General features: G+C 45.6%; 1 pseudogene; it reads right to left on the bottom strand.

Moving 5' to 3' along the window:
* Positions 1-252: 252 nt before the first annotated feature.
* On the bottom strand, positions 253-11235 carry LOC138401583 (lipid droplet-regulating VLDL assembly factor AUP1-like; annotated as a pseudogene).
* Between the last annotated feature and the right edge of the window lie 9385 nt (positions 11236-20620).

The raw sequence follows: 20620 nt of genomic DNA on the forward strand, positions 1-20620 counted from the left end.
AGCCCAGGCCAGCCCTGTTGCATTGGCACCTCAGGTAGATCTAATAACACAGTGAGAAAAGAAAGCAGAAGTAACTGGTAACTGTTGCACAGTCAGATGTTTTAAACCTACAACTCAGACGTTAGGGTCACGTCACGGGAGTTGACACGATCCCTCTGCCAGAGTAAAAGGGATAAATGGCAGTAGCTCGCAGGGTTCTAGACCCTTCTGACAGGGCACATGCCTCGGCCCACTTGGGCAGCTGAGGCCACTTCAGGTGCACCTCTGAGGACCCAGGATCCGCACCCAGGGCCAGGAGGTATCTTCGACCTCACGTAGCTCCTTCACACAGCTCTTTGGCAGGTTCTGTCAAAGTGAAAATAATTTCAGCTAAGTCCAAGTCATCTGCTTTGCTGGACCCTGAGCCTGGACTAACCGTTGGGGGTCTGGTCTAGCTCTTAGTCTCAGCCAGGTATGGCTGGCCATGGACTACAGATGGGGACAGGGGGAAAATGGAAGCGGGGGACAGGGAGGGCAGAAATTTCCATGCAGTTGATTTATTGAGGGAGAAACCTGCAAGGAAGGGAGGGAAGCAGAATAGGGCAGGGGAAGAGGCTAAGCAAATACGTGCTTTCAGGAGAGGTCTAACCACAGTCCGACCCCAAGGGGAGCTCTGGAGTGTTTATTACCCTGCAGTGTGTCCCGCCTTGAGTCCAGGGAGCTAGGCTTTTATGCCCCACCCAATTAGTCAGTCACTGGCCATGGGCCACCCCGGCTGTGTGCGTAACCTCCCAGGCATCTCCTGGCAAGGCAGCTCCCATTAGCAAAGAGAATCCTCCAAAGAAGAATGTAGCTATTAGCTTTTAGCAGCCGAAACCAGAGAGTGTCTGGGGAGTGGGTACACTGGCCAGATAAAGAGGACCTGGGCAGGGCACCCACCTCAGAGGCAACAGCATCCTCCTCAGAGGCAACAGCACCCATGTCAGAGGCAACAGCACCCACGTCAGAGGCAACAGCATCCCCCTCAGAGTCAACAACATCCACCTCAGAGGCAACAGCACTCACCTCAGAGGCAACAGCACTCACCTCAGAGGCAACAGCACTCACCTCAGAGACAACAGCATCCACTTCAGAGACAAGAGCACCCACCTCAGAGGCAACAACAATCACCACAGAGACAATAGCATCCACCTTAGAGACAACATTCACCTCAGAGACAACAGCACCCTCCTCAGAGGCAAGAGCACCCACCTCAGAAACAAAATCTCACTATATGCTGCAATTCAGTGAATTAGAAAAAAAAATTCTTTTTTTTTTTTTTTTTTTTTTTTTGTGAAAACCCTGAATTTAATGTGATATTGGGGGAGCCTCATCCCTCCCTTTTTACCACCCAGCCATCCAGCCTGTTGTGTGCTGGGCGAGGGCCGCCCGCAGTCTCCGTCCTGAGGCTCTGGGTGCCGTCCTGTTTCCCGCGCATTCATACGGCGCTGGTTCGTGCTCCTGCAGACTCTCCTGCTGGGCCCAGGAAGGGCTGGCAAAGGTTAGGGCTGTGGGCTGAGGGGTCCCAGGGACAGAGGTGGGGAACTTGGAGGCAGAGGCTGTGGTAGGGACTGAGTTCCCTCAGCGATGTCTTCAGGCATAAAAGCTATGGCCTCCTCAAGCAGATTAGTGATGGTCAAGTCTACACAGCCAGTCCTAGGCAGGTCTTTCTAGATCACACCCAGTGGCGCATGGGGCAAAACCTCCTTGACTCTCTGAGCCACAGCTGCCAGCTGCACATCAGGAGAAAAGCCAGGGGAAGGAGGGAAAGATGACTGGGCTGACTGGGGGCGCCATCCATGGTGTCTTTGTCGCTTCCTGTGCTCTGCTTTGTCTGCTGGAGTGAGCCGGGTCCCTGTGTGCCCGAAGTCCTGTTGTACACGGCCAACAGCTGTTGTACACGGAGGGCAAACTCCTCATTCCTCTCCCCCAGTTGGCGATGAATAGGACGAAGCCACCTTACTTGATACACCATGAAAGGGACAAAAAGTGACCACAGCAGTTCGAGACCCAGGAGGCATCTGACACAGTCACAGAGACCAGGGGTCTCCGAACTTGCAGGGTAAAAGGTTGTACCATATCCTGGATGGAGAATGTCCAGGAACTGAAGCGCAAGAGCCCCTCCCGACCATTGGTGGCTTCTTCCTCCGGGAACAGCAGCAGAGGGTTGGGGGAGCCTCAAGGAAGCACAGGGTCTCTTGAGTGACTCCACCAACCCCCCGCGCCCACTCACGTCCATGAGGCCCCTAGACCGGCACACAAAGCCGGGGCCGCTATTGAGTAGAGGGTGCTACAGGTGGTGAGCAGATTGACTTGTGGTGGGCAGAAGCTGTCACGTGGTTGGAAATGAGGACCCTGACACGGTGAGCCCGGAGCCCGGAGCCCGGAGTCCTCCTGCCGAGCCACGAGCCCCAGCACCGCTCAGCGGTCCTTACTGCCAACCGGTGCACGTCAAAGAGCCGCTCCAAGCTCCATGGCAGCTGCCTCAGGAGTGCCCTGTTGCCACCGCCGTCTGCGCACTGGGCCACAGGGGCTCCCAGGAAAAAAATATTCTAAGCAAATATTGAGGATAGGGTTGGAACGATGTGATAAGGAAAAGAATTAGTGAAAAATGGAAACTTGGGCCCGGTCCATGCCTGTAATACGGGTGCTCTGCAAGGCAGAGGTGGGAGCATCTCCTGATACCTATAGTTAGAGACCAGCCTGGGCGACATGATGAGACCCCATCTCCACATAAACTAAAATAAAATTAGCCAGACACGGTGGCAGCACACCTGTAGTCCCAGCTACTTGGGAAGCTGAGGCAGGAGGGTCGGTGGAGCCCAGGCATTCGAGGTTACAGTGAGCCATGGTCTAGCCTGGGTGACAGAGCAAGACCCTGTCTCAAAAAAAAAGGTATCTCTTCACAAAGCTTAATCTGACAATGATTTATAGAAAGTAAAAGTTTCCCCAAAATGTCCTGTAAACCCACCCCATACCCCCATCCTAATATGACCACTGTTAAGAGATGGAAGTGTATTATCTCAGATATTACCTATAGGAGTCAATGGTTTGAAAGGCAGCAAAGCAGAAGAGATCTCGCTAAATGTGATCCACGAAAAACCTTTAGCAAATATACTTAATAGTAAATTTGAAAGCTCTCCTGAGATGTGGAACAAAACAAGGATCCTGTGTTTCTCACAGCTATTCACCATTGTCCTGAAGGCCTATGAGCATGCAATAAGGCAGTAATAAAGGTATAATTTTTGGACAGAAAGAAATAAAACTGTAAATGGTGACATGACTGTACATAAAGTCCAAATGAATCTAAAAGTAAACTAGTAGGATAAGTTAATCTAGCAAGTTTGCTGGATACAAGGTCAGTATAAGAAATGTACTTCCACACACAAGCACAAATTATAAAATGAATTGTAAAAAAATGCCATGTAAAATAGCATCAAAAATTGAAATATCTAGAAATCAATATTAAAAAGATGCACATGATATCTATACCAACCCCCACCCCCCCAAAAAAACTAGAAAATGTTATTGCAAAGGCTTGCAACCTCAAACTCCTGGGCTTAAGTGACCCTCTGCCTTGGCCTCCAGAGTAGCTGGGACTACAGGTGCCTGCCATGACACTGGGTTAATTTTTCTATTTTTAGTAGAGATGAGGGTCTTGCTCTCATTCAGGGTGGTCTCGAACTCCTGACCTCAAGCAATCCTCCCACCTCGGCCTCCCAGAGTGCTAGGATTACAGGTGTGAGCCACCATGCCCAGTGGCTTGAAAGTTTTCTGAGACACTGCTGAAGGCTTTTACTCTAGCCTCTTTGGATGGGTTTCTGTCCCTTGCCTGAACTAAAGCCCATCCTTCTAGAAGCTTTAAACAAATCAATAGCAAATGTTTACTCGTCAGGAACAATAGCAAATACATGACATGCACACTTTCCTTTTATCTTCAGAACAGTCCTGTCTATTGTTTTTATCTCCATTGTAGAAGAGGAAACTGAGAGATAGTTTAAGTAACTTGCCCTGAGTCACCCAGTAACAACCTCTAACTCAGGCCTGACTCTGGAAACTACTCAATCTTCAGATTTACAGTGAAGCAGTCTTTTTAAGTCCAAAGCTATAGGAGTCTTTATAAAATGAATTTCAAAAATTTTCACAAAAAATTTTCACAAAATGCTTAAAGTTGATCCTCATTGGGTGTGAGTTAACTGTTAATACTTTGGGGAACTGCCGGCTATGACAGCCATCATTGCACGTGCAGTAAGGACAACTAGCCACTAGGTGACGCTGCAGCTCTTGTGGTGCCAACGCCAACAGCGCTGTTCCTAGGGGCCAAACCACAAGAGAACAGAGAAATGAGAAAAATAAGCACAATGTAGGGCATTTTTAAAAAAGCTTAAAGTACTAAATTTAAAAGCCCTTCCTATAGTCTGAGATCATGTTCCTCCTACTCTTTTGAGCCGTAGTAGATGATTGTTTGCTCCTTGGTAAATATTCTTCCTTGGTAAAATTGACCTTCCTTAGGACATATATTCCCTCCCCACTTAAAAAAAAAAAAAATCTTACCATACTGTGAATTGTGGAAAGTCTGGGATTGATAAAAGTACCAGCTTCACATAAAAAAATGAATCTAAGTCAAATATCTCAATGTCATTTAAAGATCCCCAATCCTCCAGCCAGTGGCCCTTAAAATAAGCTAAAGTGCCTGCAAAAGTTAAATATATACATTATATTTACATTACTAGAAGTCCTGTTTTCTTTTACAGTTAAATGAAATGATGTTGATAAAAATATTGTGAAATCAAGGTAGCTCAGAGTCATTAGGAATTTCCCTACTGTGAAATATTGATATTAATTGTTTGTGGGGTTTTTTTTTTTTTTTTTTTTTTTTTTTAAGAGACACAGTCTTACTCTGTCGCCCAGGCTGGAGTGTGCAGTGGTGTGATCATAGATCATAGCTCACTGCAGCCTCAGAGTGCTGGCATTACAGGAATGAGCCACCACTTCCAGCCCAACATTAATTGTTAAATCTTTGGAGCAATACAACAGGGTGCACCTATAGTCCCAGCTACTCAGGAGGCAGAGGCGGGAGGATCACTTGAGCCCAGGAATTAGAGGCTGCTTCTGCCACTGCACTCCAGCCTGGACAACAGAGTGAGACCCCATCTCTAAAAATAATGATAATAATATGTCTCTAGCTGGTTCTAGAGAAAGTGCATTGCAGATCGTCATGACACAACTGAGGCTGGCTGAGAAAGCTCAGATCTATCAGAATCTGGGGATGTTCTGAAGTGGATGGGAGGGAACAAGGGAAGGGAATCCCAAATGAATATCGTCTTTTGTTTTACACTTAAAAGATAAAGATGGCATCTGTCTGTGTCTCTGGGTGTGGCCCAAAAGTATCAAGGCCCAGGGATGGGTGTAGAAGACCATCCAGTTACAGACACAGCAATTTTTTTTTTTTTTTTTTGAGACAGACTCTCACTTTGTCACCCTGGCTAGAGTGCAGTGGTATCATCATAGCTCACTGCAACCTCAAACTCCTGGGCTCAAGTGATCCTCCTGCCTCAGCCACCTGAGTAGCTGGGACCACAGGTATGCACCACCACACCCAGTTAATTTTTCTATTTTTTGTAGTGATGAGGTCTTGCTATGTTGCCCAGGCTGGAGTACAGTAGCACAAGCAGCCTCTAACTCCTGGCCTCAAGTGATCCTCCCGCCCCCAAAGTGCTAGGATTTCAGGCGTGAGTCACCGAGCCCAGCCTCAACAATTTTTTTTTTTGTCCTTTAGAACTGTTGCAATCTCAAACCGTCTGCTTGGCCCTGCCCTCCTGCACAACAAGCCAGCTGCCTGCTGCTGTTTCTTGTCATTGCTTGAAATTTTACACCTGTGTTTCTTGAACTAATAATTTCCTCAGGCCTACTATGTGCCAGTCACAGGTCCAACTGTTGTACACTACGTATTTTCACAATATGAATCATTTCTCCCAAGTGACCAGTGAGGGGCCTGAGACTGCAGAGGAATGTGGCGATTCTCTCTGGGTGACTTTCCCTCTTGATCAGTTAGGTGGATCTGGGATTCTGTCAAGGCCAGGGTTCCAGGAGCTGGGCTGGGCATGGGTGGCCTGCAGCTGTGGGTGTGGGGTGTGGAACACAGAGGAATTGGAGTCTTGTTATGGGAACCACAAGGGGGTTTTGGCTTGCGTCTGGTTGCTTGCGTCACACAATAACCAATTGCTGAGATGAGGATTGCCAAGGAAGAAAGGAAATTTTAATAGGAAAGATGTCTCCTTGGGAGAAGCAGCCTCAAATCTGTTTCCCACGCTGGAGAGTACCCAACTTTTTAAAGGGGGGAAATTAACAAGGGGCTACTGCATTTTGGCAGATAGTGGGGAAATTAACAAGGGTCAAGCCTGTAGGGCAGCTTGCAGAGGGATGGTGAGTCTTGGTGTCAGAAAGTCAACCCAGCGGCCTTTGGAATTTCAATTCCTTTGTGTTGCAAAAAATCCATCATTTCTGGGAAACAACTCAAAAGGTCAAGTAGTTAGATAAGGGAGAGGATTATTAAAAAACATATAGAAGTCATTGTAATTTGTTCACAGAGCCGGTTACAGTCTGAGTCCTGGATGAGGAAAAGCAGGGAAAGTCCGAAGTGTCCGGTTTAGGTAAGTCGGTGCCAGGCAAGAGTGAAAACCACCGATGGGCATCTGAGAACTCATGAGACAGGCTGGCAGGTTCAGGAAGCAGTGCCGGAAAGATCCCCGGAGATACAGAGGTCAAGGCGCAAAAGAATCCTGGAGGGTGCAGGAGAATTTTGTGGTACCCAGAATCTATAACCTCAGATGTCAAACGCCAGCAAGAACAGAGGCTGGCCCCAGTGTCCTGTTTCCCCTCCCCGGGGGGGCCCCAGGAGTTTGAGACAGTGGGAAAGGGGGGGAGCATGTCCCCTGTGTGCCTTCTCCCTCTAGGCACTCTGAGCTCTAAAATTAACCCATTTTCCTAAGTAGGAAATAGGCATGCAAAATAGTTCAGTGGGCATGCAATCTGATCACTCTAATTCTAGGTTTCCATTTTAAAAATATATCTTGTTTTATTTAAGTAATGTGTGCATGGAGTTTGGTTTTTAGTCAAGGCAGTTTTGAAAAGCTTACAACAAACACCAGCTTGCCTCCCCCGCCCCTCTCCCCAGTCTTACACCTCAGAGGCACCTTCTTGGCTGTGACTTCCTGTTACTTCATGCTTTAATCTTTTATCTCCATTTTTCTTTTCTTTTCCTTTTTTTTTTTTTTTTTTTTTAGAGACAGAGTCTAGCTGAAGTCCACTCTGTTGCCCAGACTAGAGTGCAGTGGCATCAGCCCAGCTCACAGCAACCTCAAACTCCTGGGCTCAAGCGATCCTCCTGCCTCAGTCTCCCAAGTAGCTGGGACTACAGGTGTGCACCACCATGCCCGGCTAATTTTTTCTATTTTTAGTAGAGATGGGGGGGGTCTCGCTCTTGCTCAGGCTGGTCTCGAACGCCTGGCCTCAAGTGATACCCCCACCTCAGCCTCCCAGAGTGCTAGGATTGCAGGCATGAGCCATTGCACCTGGCCTGATCTCCATTTTTCTATTTGATAAATAATAAATTTACATTGCTCTATCTTTTTTTTACATTACTCTATCTTGATACATCTATTAATATTTTTGACTTCATTCATTGACTTTCAGATGAGATGTTAATTCTCTTTTTACAACTATTCCCACTTCCCCAATTCTCCCAATATATTTTATGGCACCATTTTTATTAAACCAATACCGTGTATGCATTATTGGGATTATGTAATTATTATTCACAGCTGGGACACGTATATAATTAAGTTTTCATTCTTTTATAATTTGTTTTGCTTGTAACTGATAACTGCCTCGTTTTCTTCATTTCCTTACTTTATATATATGTTGATTGATTGATTGATTGATTTTTTTACCAAGTGCTTCTATGGATCTTTTTTATTACTTTCTACAGCCCTCCTACTCTAATCTGGACTGCTAACTCTGTCAGCTTACAGCACAACCTTCCTAGCACGAATTTCCTGGATCCTATGTCTTCCTCTTTCTTGGGATATTGCCTTATGTTCCTGAAACACATCTGGCCTTTAGTTTCCTAAACATATGCAACATATAATTTATTAAAAGCTTTATTTAGATATAATTTATGTACAAATGATCCATTTAAAGTGTGGTTTAATCATTTTTCATATACTCACAGAGTTGTGAAATCAGCACAATCCATTTTTTAGAACATTTTCATCACCCCAAAAAAGAAACTCCATATCCTGTAGCTGTCACCCCTCACCTCTCTTACCACCTGGGACCCCTGTCCTAGGCAACTACTAATCTACTTTCTGTCACTATGGATTTGCCTATTATGAACATTTCACATAAATGGAACCACACAATAAATATGTGGTCCTGGCTGGGCGCGGTGGCTCACGCCTGTAATCCTAGCACTCTGGGAGGCCGAGGTGGGCGGATCGTTTGAGCTCAGGAGTTCGAGACCAGCCTGAGCAAGAGCGAGACCCCATCTCTACTAAAAATAGAAAGAAATTATATGGACAGCTAAAAATATATATAGAAAAAATTAGCCGGGCATGGTGGTGCATGCCTGTAGTCCCAGCTACTTGGGAGGCTGAGACAGGAGGATCGCTTGAGCTCAGGAGTTTGAGGTTGCTGTGAGCTAGGCTAACGCCACGGCACTCACTCTAGCCTGAGCAACAGAGTGAGACTCTGTCTCAAAAAAAAAAAAAAAAAAAAAAAAAAAAATATGTGGTCCTTTGTGACTAGCCTCTTTCACTTAGCATGAAGTTTTCAAGGCTCATCCATGTTGTAGCATGTATCAGTACTTCATTTCTTTTTTTAATTAATTGTTAAAAATTTTTAATTGTTGTAAAACACACATAACAAAATTTACCATCATGACCATTTTTAAGTGTACAGTTCTGTAGCGTTAAGTATATTCACATTGTTGTGCAACCCATCTCCAAAATTCTCCTCACTTTGCAAAACTGAAACTCTGTACTCATTAAACAATCCCTGCCCTCCCATCCCCCAGCCCTGGCAACCACCATTCTACTTTCTGTCTGTATGAATTTGACTATGCCAGGTACTTCATATAAGTGGAATCATACAGTATTTGTCTTTTGTGACTATCTTATTTCACATAGCATAATGTCCTCAAGGTTTATCCATGTTGCAGCATATGTCAGTATATCTTTCCTTTTAAAAGCTGAATGATATTCCATTGTATGTGTATACACCATTTTGCTTATCTGTTGATGGACATTGGATGGTTTCTACTTTTTGGCTATTATGAATAATGCTAAGAACATTTGTGTACGAATTTTTGTGTAGATACGTTTTCATTCCTCTTGGGTATATACCTAGGAATGGAATTTCTGGGTTGCGTGGGAACTCTGTTTTGAGGAACTGTCAGATTGTTTTCCAGAGCAGACGTTTTCCATTTTCCATTTCCATCGGCAATATATGAGGATTGATGCCAATGTCTCCACGTCCTCACCAACACGTTACTATCTGCCTTTTTTATTATAGCCACTCTAGTAGTATCATCTCATTTGCAATTCCTTAATGACTAATGACACTGAGCATCTTTTCATGTGGTTTTTGGCCATTTGCCTATCTTCTTTGGAGATAAGTCTTTTGCCCATTTTTAATTGGGTTGTTTGTATTTTTATTATTGAATTGTAATATTTTATGTAGTCTAAATGCAAGTCTCTTATCAGCTATAGGAGTTTCAAAAATTTCCTCCTATTCTGTGGGATGGCAAGATACATTTTTGAGTCCTTGAACATTTGAAGAAATTCTTTATTCCATCCTGACACATGATTAATGGGTTTGGTTGGGTTGAGAAATCAAAATTGAAAATCATTGTTTCTTAAAATTTGAAGACATTGGCCCAAGATTTCAAGATTGGAATGTTGCTGTTGAGAAATTCTATTATTTATGGTTCTCAAATTATTAAATATGATTATTTTCTTTTCAGAAAATTCTCTTTATCCATGGTGTTTGAAAATACAAAAATGCTTTAGTGTGGCTCTTTTTGTTTATTCTTTGTGCTAGGTAGTTAGAAAATCCTTTTAAGACAGAGATTCATAGCCTCCAGTTCTGGGAAATATTCTTATATTATTTCTTTGATAATTTCCTCACCTGCATTTTCTCTCCTTTTTTACTAGAACTCCTGTCAGTTGCATGTTGGACTTTCTGGATTGAGCCACCAATTTTTGTATTTTTTTCTCTCCTCTTGTCCATCTCTTTGTCTTTTTGTTCTACTTTCTGGGGCTTTTTGTTTGGGGGGAGGTCTCTATCTTACAAATATTCTATTATTTTAAAAATTTCAGCTATCATGTTTCTTTCTTTCTTTCTTTCTTTCTTTCTTTTTTTTTTTTTTTTTTGGAGACAGAGTCTCACTCTGTTGCCCGGGCTAGAGTGCTGTGGCATCAGCCTAGCTCACAGCAACCTCAAACTCCTGGGCTCAAGCGATCCTTCTGCTTCAGCCTCCAGAGTAGCTGGGACTACAGGCATGCACCACCATGCCCGGCTATTTTTTCCATATATTTTTAGTTGTCCAGCTAATTGCTATTTTTAGTAGAGACTGGGTCTCGCTCTTGCTCAGGCTGGTCTCGAACTCTTGAGCTCAAACAGTCCTCTCACCTCTGCCTCCCAGAGTGCTAGGATTACAGGCATGAGCCACCATGCCCGGCCTCAGCTATCATATTTCTTAATACCAAGAGCTCGTTTTTTGGTTTTGTTCCTTTTTCATAGCATCCTGTTCTACTTTTATGGATGCAATATTTTCTCTATCTCTTTGAGGTTAATAACTCTGTATTTTGGGGTATTTGTTTATTGTTATTATTGTTTTGTTTTCTCATGACCCCACATCAGTGGTCCCCAACCTTTTTGGCACCAGGGACCGGTTTCATGGAAGACAATTTTTCCAGAGAGATGGGAGGGGGCGGGGGGAGGGGAGCTGAGGCCGTGATGCGAGCTATGGGGAGCGGCTGTAAATACAGATGAAGCTTCCTTGCTGGCCCAGATACCCACCTCCTGCTGTGTGGCCCCCTGGTTCCTAAGTTTCAGGGAACACAATCTTTCCACGGACAAGAGTGGAGGGCAGCAGAGCTCTGCAGCCCAGTCCTTAACAGGCCGAGGACTGGTACCAGTCCATAGCCCGGGCATTGGGGACCGCAGTCTTACATTGCCTCTGTTTTCTTGGGTTCAATTTTTCTTTTGTTTCACTGTCAGTCTTTCATATTGAAATTTTTCCTCGGGTATTTGGGGATCCTTGACCATCAATTCAAATTTAAGAATGGAGGTACTAGAAACCTGATTGGAAGTTCTGTGTTTATGTGTGAAGGGCTTGCTAACCACTGGGTTTTCCCTGTGCCGTGATCAAGGGGAAATCTGTCTTTTCCATTTGAGGATCCCCAAAATGATGGTGTGTGTGAGTCATTTGCCTAAAACAACTCAATTTGTCTAGAGAAGAACCTCCAGCCTCCTGCCTGGAGATGAGTTTCCTGGGAGTAGGAGAAATGAAGGGGCCTGGAAATCTATTTATTATGCAGACTGTCAATTAATCCCTTTGTTCTTAGTTCTGAGTTTTACCTCAACCCCCGGACATGCCTAGGCCACCTAAATCTGTAGCTTGTTAGGCTGAATTTTTCCAGATTCCAAATGTAGCTCCACAGGTGAGGTTTTTAGGAAACCAAGTGATAGACTGTTTGCTTTTCACCAGCTATATCATCCCATTTTATCCCTTAATGACAAGACTTTCTATAATGCCTCAAACACAGTGTTGCCAGATTGAATAAATAAAAATACAGAATGCCCAGTTAAATTTGAATTGCAGATAATCAATGCAATATGTGGGGCATCCTTTTACATAAAAATTATTTGTTTCCTTGAAAATTCAAATTTGACTGGAACATCCTGCATTTTATCTGGTAACCATATTCACACAGCCAGGTTCTCTTTCTTTTTCTTTTTTTCTTTTTTAGAGACAAGGTCTTGCTCTGTCTCCCAGGGTGGAGTACAGTGCAGCCATTGTAGCTCACTGCAGCCTCGAACTCCTGGGCTCAAGTAATTCTCCTGCCTCAGCCTCCCCAAGTAGCTGGGACTACAGGCATGAGCTACCTTGCCCAGTTTTCTTCTATATTTTACTGGCATAAGCCCAGTGCTGGGCTCTGGGCATCAACTGAGGGTGGCTAAGAAGGGTTGTTACCATCTCTGCTTTACACCAGCAGGAAGTCCTGCCTTGAGAAATTAAGCAACTTGCCCAGAGTCACACAACTAGCAAATGGCCAGCCAGATAAATGACACAAGAGTCAAATGGCTTAGGCAGGGTGCAAATCCAGGGCATCTGACTGCAAAACCAAGGCTATTGACCACTTCTTAAAGTCCGTCTCAAGAGAGGGCAAAACTCATTATCACACTTGGGAAGAGGTTCCCTTGGCTCAAAGTATACATAAAGTTCTCTGAAATGAAATTATATAGAAAAGCCGTATTCCCAGAAGTGAGGAATAATGAAACCTCCTCCTCCCCAAAAACTGCATTCCTAAAACAACCAACGAAGTAGCAGAAAACAGTTCATCAGGGCGGCACATTTTAAAAGGGATGACTTGACCCCGGGGACACTTGTTCAATCAAATGCTGCCAGATCCCCTGCCTCTTTTTCTAGGACACTCATCGTTACTTTTTAAAATTTTCTCTGTGTCATTTTTATTTTTAAATGAGGTATGATTAGCATCAATAAAATGCAGATTTTCCTGTACATTTAATACTTTTTGACAATTGTAGATACTCCGTAACCACTGCCCAAAACAAGATGCAGAATATTTTCATCACTCTAGAAAGTTCTTTTGTGCCTCTTTCCAATAATGCCCTTTCCTCTCCCTGCCCCCACTGCAACCACTGTTCTAATTCCTATCCTTATAGTTTCCTCGTTCCTATTAAGCACCTGCTCTCCATTCGTCCCCACCCCCAGCACCGGGCAACCTCTAATCTGCTTCCTGTCTAAACTTTTCTTTTTATGGGTCATCAGTTCTTTACTTTCTGGTAAAATCCCACAAGCAGAGAGGAGTTATTAAGAAGGGCTCCAAGGAAGGAAAAGCAGGAAGACAAAAACAACACAAGGTAAAGTAAAATTAAGCCAGATGATCAATCCACAAAGAAGGAAAATGTTCCTAACCCCAACAAGATGAAGCCCACTCGTCATCTTGAGCAGAAGGTTCTCGCTCAAGCCAGTCTCGAAGGCTGGCCCTGGCGCTATCTACGCAAGTGGTGTTTATTTTCTTATCAACAAAGCACAATTCAGTGGCAATGCTGGAAGAGGAAGGCCCCACAGCTGGCTCCCTCTACAGATGACATTGACATAAAGAGCAAAGTAAATGTTAGCATCCTGGAAACAGTAGCAGGTGCTTTAAATACAAGAATAGCCGCCACTGAGGAGAACTGTGACTACCTGCTAAGTAGCATCTACTCAAAACATATTTGAAACAATCATAAAAGGCATGATTTCTGACTTCTGGGTGCATTTTAGCATGGATCTTTTTTGCTAGGTCTTTCTTTACATTGCTGTGGATATTTGGGCAATTGCTGATGTTTTCTAACCAGGTTCTTGTTCATACCATGTGTTTATCACCCACCATGTAGGGGGAGGCTTGGCACATAGAAAGGAACAATAAAAAAAGTTTTGAATGAATGAACCACTGGGGCTACTGCTCTAAAAGGGGAACCATAAAAGCATTGAAATTTAGATTTAGAGGAGAACTAAAGAGAAGGAAAACGGAACTAATAAATAAGCTCCCACAAGGGACTGTGCTAGGTGGTGCATATACATGAGTCCATTTAATCGTCACAATTACCTTGAAAGTTATTATGATGCCAGATTTACAGATGAGGAAACTGATGGTCACAGAAGCACCCTGCTGTCTTCTAGAACACCAGGTGTAAGCCTGTGTTTTTTTTTTCAAGCAAGGTCTTGCTCTGCTGCCCAGTGCAGTGGCATCCTCATAGCTCACTGTAACCTCGAACTCCTATGCTGGAGCAATCTTCCTGCCTCAGCCTCCCAAGTATTAATAGCTGGGACTACAGGCGTGTGCCACCACACCTGGCTAATTTGTGGGTTTTCTTGTAAAGATGGGGTCTCGCTTGCCCACCTCAACCTCCCAAAGTGCTAGGATTACAGGCATGAGCCACTGTGCCCAGCCCCAGTCAGAGGTCTTGACCCAGATGACAGAGCTAACCTAGTTAGTGGCCTGCCTAGAAAATTCCCAGCTCTGTTTCTAGCTGGAGGCACACTGTAATGATCCCAGAAACAAAATAACTATTGGTATCCAAGGCACAGAAAGTTTCCAAAGGCAGAACTTATTAAAAAAAAAAAGGGGGGGGGGTTATGGGGGCTGGGCGCAGTGGCTCACTCCTGTAATCCCAGTACTTTGGGAGGCTGAGGTGGGAGGATCCCTTGAGCCCAGGAATTCGAGGCTACAGTGAACTATGATCATGCCACTGCACTCCAGCCTGGGTGACAGAGCAAGGCCCTGTCTCTAAGAAAAAAAAAAAAGAGGGGACATGGGGCCTCCTGGGTGGATTTTAGGCAAGTAAGCCTTTAGCAGTTACCCAAGGTGGATTCACTGCTCAGGCATCTCAGGGGAGGGAATGGAGGAGCAGTCGCAGGCCAGTCACTCGGGAGCCCAGCAGGCCTGGTGCGGGAGCAGTGAGGATTTGCCAGTAGGTCCTGGCCGCACTATTTTTGGCTTTTCTATGCTTCATATAAGCAACTGATTGGGGATATACTGAGCCCCTGCCTCGTGCTCAGCCCAGAAGGACAAATTCAGCCCATGGTAATTACTGAGTGCTACCAAGTGGCTTGGGGAGTACAAAGGTACACAAGGTCCCGTCCTTGCTTTTTTCTCTGATCAAGTGACCAGCCATCCTGGTTCGCTGCGACTGTCCCAGTTTAAGCACTGAAATCCCCTCATCCCAGGAAACCCCTCAATCCCGAGCACACCAGGCCCCACTTGGTCACCCATGTGGGGTCTTCATGGGAAGACAAAACCACACATGCGACAGCAATGAACACTACGGGGCAGCATGTGTCGCTGTGTCTAATACAGAGACCCCAGTGACTCAGGACACAGTGTCATACCAACCACATCAAAGCCTGCAGCAAAGGAAAACCCGAGAATACCGATCCTTCTTTATTTAAAATTTTGATATTTTGCTCATCATGGACTTTTTACATTCACTTAGAAATACTGCATCAAAATATTATTTATCTTGATTACTGAATTTTTTGGTTTGCCAGTTAAATGTCGCACCTGAATGCCTCCCTTGCCTCCCTCTCATCCCAGCCCTGCAGGGCAGCCCTGAGTGCCACCCAGATGCCTCCAGTGTAGCCCTTGAGACCAGGGACAATTCGCTTGGGTTCTCCGTCTGAACGTCCTCATCCACGCATGAGGGAGGGTGGACCACACAGCCTTGGGGGGCCCTTCCAGGTCTGAGTCCTGTGCTTGCATGACTAGGTGTCGGGGAAACCGAGGAGGAGGAGGAGGAGGTAGGTGTGGCCTGGGACAGCTGGGAAGGCAGCGTGTCTGCTTGCCCCCTGTCAGAGCAACAAAACCAGCGGGAGGTGGATCTGGATCTATGTGACATTTATTTCAAGGAACTGGCTCATGCGACTGTGGGACTGGCACGTCTGACATCTACAGAGTAGCTCTGGGCAGAAGCCGACGCTACAGTCCAGAAACACCATCTCTTCTTCTTTAGAGAAACTTCAGTTTTATCCTTAAGGCCTTTCACTGGTTGGATGAGACCCACTCAGAGCACCTGCTTTACTTAAAGCCAACTGATTATAGATGTTAACCACATCTACAAAACACGTTCACAGCAACACTGAGATCAGTGTTTAATTGAGTAACTGGGTCCTCTAGCCTAGGTGGGTTGGCTTATATAACCAACCATCGCGGGAGGAGAAAATCATTCAAAGAGAAGTGAGGTCAGTTGTCCAGGATTATCCTGAAAACGTGCTATGCACAACCGAAAAGTCTACCTTCTCCCCTGCGTCTTCCTGTGTCTGGGCCTCTGGAGAAGTTCCTGAAGCATCGAAGTAGTTTCCCAGTCTCTCGTGTAGCAGTTACTTACGTCTGTGTCACAGACACACATAGTCACGTGCGCATCTCCTCCTGGACTGTGTGTTCTTTGAGACAAGGTCCGTGTGTAAATATTTTCTTATCATCCAGAGAAATAGTGCAGAGCTCCGCATGTGCTAGGCGTTCGGTGAATATTTTTAGAATTCAAGAATCAATAATAATCCCTAAGATATATCGAGTACCAGCCCTCCTGAACTAAACTCTAACTTTTGGATGTTAACTCTAACTTCTTCTTTTTTCTTTTTTTGTTTGTTAATTTGCTTTAATCGAATCTTAACTTCCCCACCAAAGTAGAAGTGTCAAAGCATAGGACAGTATATTCTAGAATTCTGTGCGTCATTCTAACTCTAATTTCTTGACAACCCCATGAGGTGGATCTTGCTATCATATTCGGTCACTGATAGGAAAACAGAGGTGTGAAAAGTTAAGGACTTGCCCAGGATTGCAGAGTTTGTAAGTAGGAAGGCTCAGAATCGAACCCAGTGAACCAGATTCTAGCCTCTGCTTGCCCAACCACCATGCAGCACTGCCCAAGCAAGTCAAATGGACTCCTGCAGCCTCGGGCCTCAAACATCAAGGAGTTGAATTCCTCCACTCCAGAGATGAGGAACAGAGAGGTGCGCGCGTTAATAGGATCAGAGCTCTGCGTCCTGGGCTCCCAGTCCACCACCACGTTCTCCTGGTCATTTCACAAACCACAGCGCCTCTGCAGAGCTTGGACACCCTGCCAGGGCCCGCAGGTGCTATTTACTCAGCTAGGTGTGGGCTCTGCCTGGCTCCTGGGCTGTTGTTTGCACAGCAAATATCACGGGGCCCCACCAATCTACACCCCCAACCAAGGTATGGGAACAAAGACTGAAAAGGCCATTCTTTTGCTGGTTTCAGACACCCTGACTCAAGTTTTCAGTTTCTATCTAATAAAATGCAAATCACTGAAAGTGGGGGTCGCCTGAGAAGTGTCACGTCCTAAAAGCAGTGGACCAGGCCTGAATCTTCTTCATGTCTGTGCAACCTCCAGGACACCAGGCAAGGTCTAAAAGTCACAGGGTCTGGGTTGGAACCCCCGTTCCGCCACTAACTAATTTTGCAACATTGGGCTTAACCTCTCCGAGCCTCATCTTCCTCCTCAAAAATGGAGCCAGTTCCTACCCCGTAGGACCCTAGAGGAGAGACTGGACGCCACGTGCTCCCGCAGAGCCTGGCACACGTCCAAGACCCATTAGCTATTCCTCCTAATACTGACGCATTTCACACATCCTCACGCATGTTTCTTTGAAAATCAAAGGAGCTTTAGAATAAGGAGGACAAAAACAAGCCTTAATGTTTTTTGCTACTCGGACTTCCTATGAATATTACCTGGCTTCTTTCTGGAAAAGGATTCCAAGAACTTTTAGAAGGAGCAAGTGAACAAACAAGGAAGATTTTAATCTGTAAAACCAGACTTAGAGATTCCCTCTTTCTCGGGGAGGCTGCGGCCTGCAGCTGGCAGCAAATCCTCTTAATCAGTAACTTTAACCTCTCTGATCAATTTCCAACTAGCAGTTCCTGTTCCTGAACCAGGATGTGCAAACATGGGCACTTACTGGAAGGCAGGTTTCAGGACCTCCGGGTTTCATCAGCTGCCTCCTCTCCCAGGAGAGCCCGTGGGACCTGTCAAGCCAGCGGCCAAGGACAGAAGACAAGCTGGACGTTTCAAGGTCCAGTGGGGCTCTCTCTGTTGAGTTTGTCATTCAGGCGGTACACATGTAAGAAATGCCAAGGAGGAAACTGTTGGTTTCTGGTTGCCACGCCAAGTTGGGTGCAGGGAGAAAACAAGACGAAATATAAAAGGTCGCCTATCTCGTTGTACAAAGTGAGGAGGCAGGACAGGTGCAGGGAGCACGGCCGTCTCAGGTGTCAGGAGCTCTGGGTGCTGTCCCGGCTCCTGCTCCCAAGTGATAACCTGCCCTGGGGCTCTAAGGGCAAGCAGCAATAGTGCCCCAAACCTAGGGAGCTGAAGCTCCTTCCTGCCACTTTGCAGAGAGAGTCAAAGCAGGGAAGCGGGTGGTGAGTGTGCAGAATTTAAGGCCAAAAGAAGGGGTGAGGGAAGGATGTCCTGTCTCTGTCTCTCCTATGCATGCCTCCCATTTAAAAAAAAAAATGTTGTTGGTTAAAAGAGAAATATTAAGAAAGTTTTGGCTAAACATGGTGGCTCATGCCTGTAATCTTAGCACTCTGGGAGGCCGAGACAGGAGGATCACTTGAGGTCAGGAGTTCAAGACCAGCCTGAGCAAGAGCAAGACCCATCTCTACTAAAAATAGAAAAAATTGGCTGGGTATGGTGGCATGTACCTGTAGTACCAGCTACATGGGAGGCTGAGGCAGGAGGATCGCTTGAGCCCAGGAATTGGAGGTTTCAGTGAGCTATGATGACGCCACTGTACTGTAGCTAGGGTGACAGAACAAGACTGTGTCAAAAAAAAAAAAAAAAAAAAAGTCTTGAAGGGGCCAAGGATGAGGGAAGGAAAGGAACAAGGGACAAAAGTTAAAATAAGTATACAGAAATCCAGAAAGATCTTCCTGTACTGCCTTGGGGGCAGTAGCAGGTGTTAAGGGTTGAATATACATTTTTTGTTAGTTTCAAGTCATTTTTAGCACCAGATGAACTATTATTGCCTTCTTGAGATTCTATCTCAGGTGCCAGGTGGCATTTAGCTTCTTTAGCAGGGATAAGGGGAAGGGGGACAGGAATAGTTAAATCCTGTGCAAACTCCTACTCATCCTTCAAAGCCCATTCAAATATCCCCTCCTTTATGAAACCCTCCCTGATGGCCCTGGGGAGTTAGCTGTCTTTCCTTGGCACTACCGCTAACAGCTGGTTACAGTTATACTGCACGGGAATTATTTACAATCTCTCTCCTCTTCTGGATCCTGCTCTCTCCTGAGAGCAAGATGAAGGCAGCACAGTACTCAGGGTGAATGCATGACCCCAAATCAAGGTTTTCTGGCAATGAGTCTGATCATGTTGCTGGAAATATCAGTTTATTGCAGGTGTCATGGCTAAGCTTACCCAGCCCCTGGACACCAAGTTAAAAAAAAGCATTGAATGTAAATGAATGAGCAAGGGGAAGGGTGGGGAGTTTCAGGAGAACCTCAAGTCTGCATGAAGACAAACTGTTCTCCTCTCTCTCATGCTGGCACTTGGGGGAGTATGGGTCACTTGCTTGATCAAGATTGGGGGGGGGTCCCTTTAGAATGCTTTGTTTTCAGCTGGGCACGGTGGCTTACACCTGTAATCCTAGCACTTTGGAAGGCCAAGGTGGGAGGATTGCTTGAGGCCAGGAGTCTGAGACCACCCTGAGCAACACAGGGACCCCGTCTCTACAAAAAATAGAAAAATTAGCCACATGTGGTGGCACATGCCTCGAGTGCCAGCTACTCTGGAGGCTGAGGCAGGAAAATTGCTTGAGCCCAGGAGTTAGAGGTTGTAGTGAGCTATGATCCTGCCACTGCACTCTGAGTGACAGTCTCCAAACACACACACACACACACACACACACACACGCACATGAAAGAGAAGGACGGAAGGGAAGAAAGGAGGAAGGCAGGCAGGCTTTGTTTTCAGTGATTTTCCCCAAGGCTTTTAAGTGAAACTTAGAATCAGACAATGCACTTCCAGCAATCCTGAACAAATCTGGTTCTTCAAAACATTACCAAACACTTCAAGTGTCTATTCCCATCCGAAGCTGTACCCAGGGAAGTTATCTTGTTTATCCCTTTATCTGTTCTAGAATGTAAGGGGAAAAAAAAAAAAAAAAAAAAAGACTTACAGACCCTCAGAGTTGTAAAGCACCTGGTCACCTGAAAGATGAATCTAAGGGACCCCCTGTCCCTCCTTCCATGTATGTCTCTGGACTGTCGGAGAATCTGGGCTCATTTTATTCATTTCTTAACCCGCTCCACTGTCTCTGGAAAGAGCTGCCCTTGCGTCGGCGTTCGAGACTTGAAGTCAGTGTGTGTTCCAGGCAGCGGCACACACTGTTCCCAGTGCTGAGGAGGCAATCTGTGGGCAGGCAGATCTCAAACACAGGGCTTTGCTGTAGTTGCTCTCACCCTCCTTTAGATACCTGGGCAGGGTTTCCAAAAGTGAAGTCAGAGTGGCTCAGCCTGGGCCGCCTTTGTTCTGGAGCCCGAAACTATAAATTAAACAAGCTCCTTCCTGTGTTCCAGGCACTCGGCTAGGCTGCTTTCCTGCACGTTGCCGGCTTGTCCAGTAAAAACAACCACCACCAACAACAACAACGAAGGAAAAAAAGAAAAAGGAAGCTCGTAAAGACGTTAACGCTTTCTTCCAGGTTATCCAGCAGAGGCAAGAACTAACCCATCCCGCCACTATTCGAGAGGTTACAGATCGATGAAAGTACAGACATTGGCAG

The sequence above is a fragment of the Eulemur rufifrons genome, chromosome 21 (genome assembly GCF_041146395.1).
Source record: "Eulemur rufifrons isolate Redbay chromosome 21, OSU_ERuf_1, whole genome shotgun sequence".
Classification (NCBI taxonomy): domain Eukaryota; kingdom Metazoa; phylum Chordata; class Mammalia; order Primates; family Lemuridae; genus Eulemur; species Eulemur rufifrons.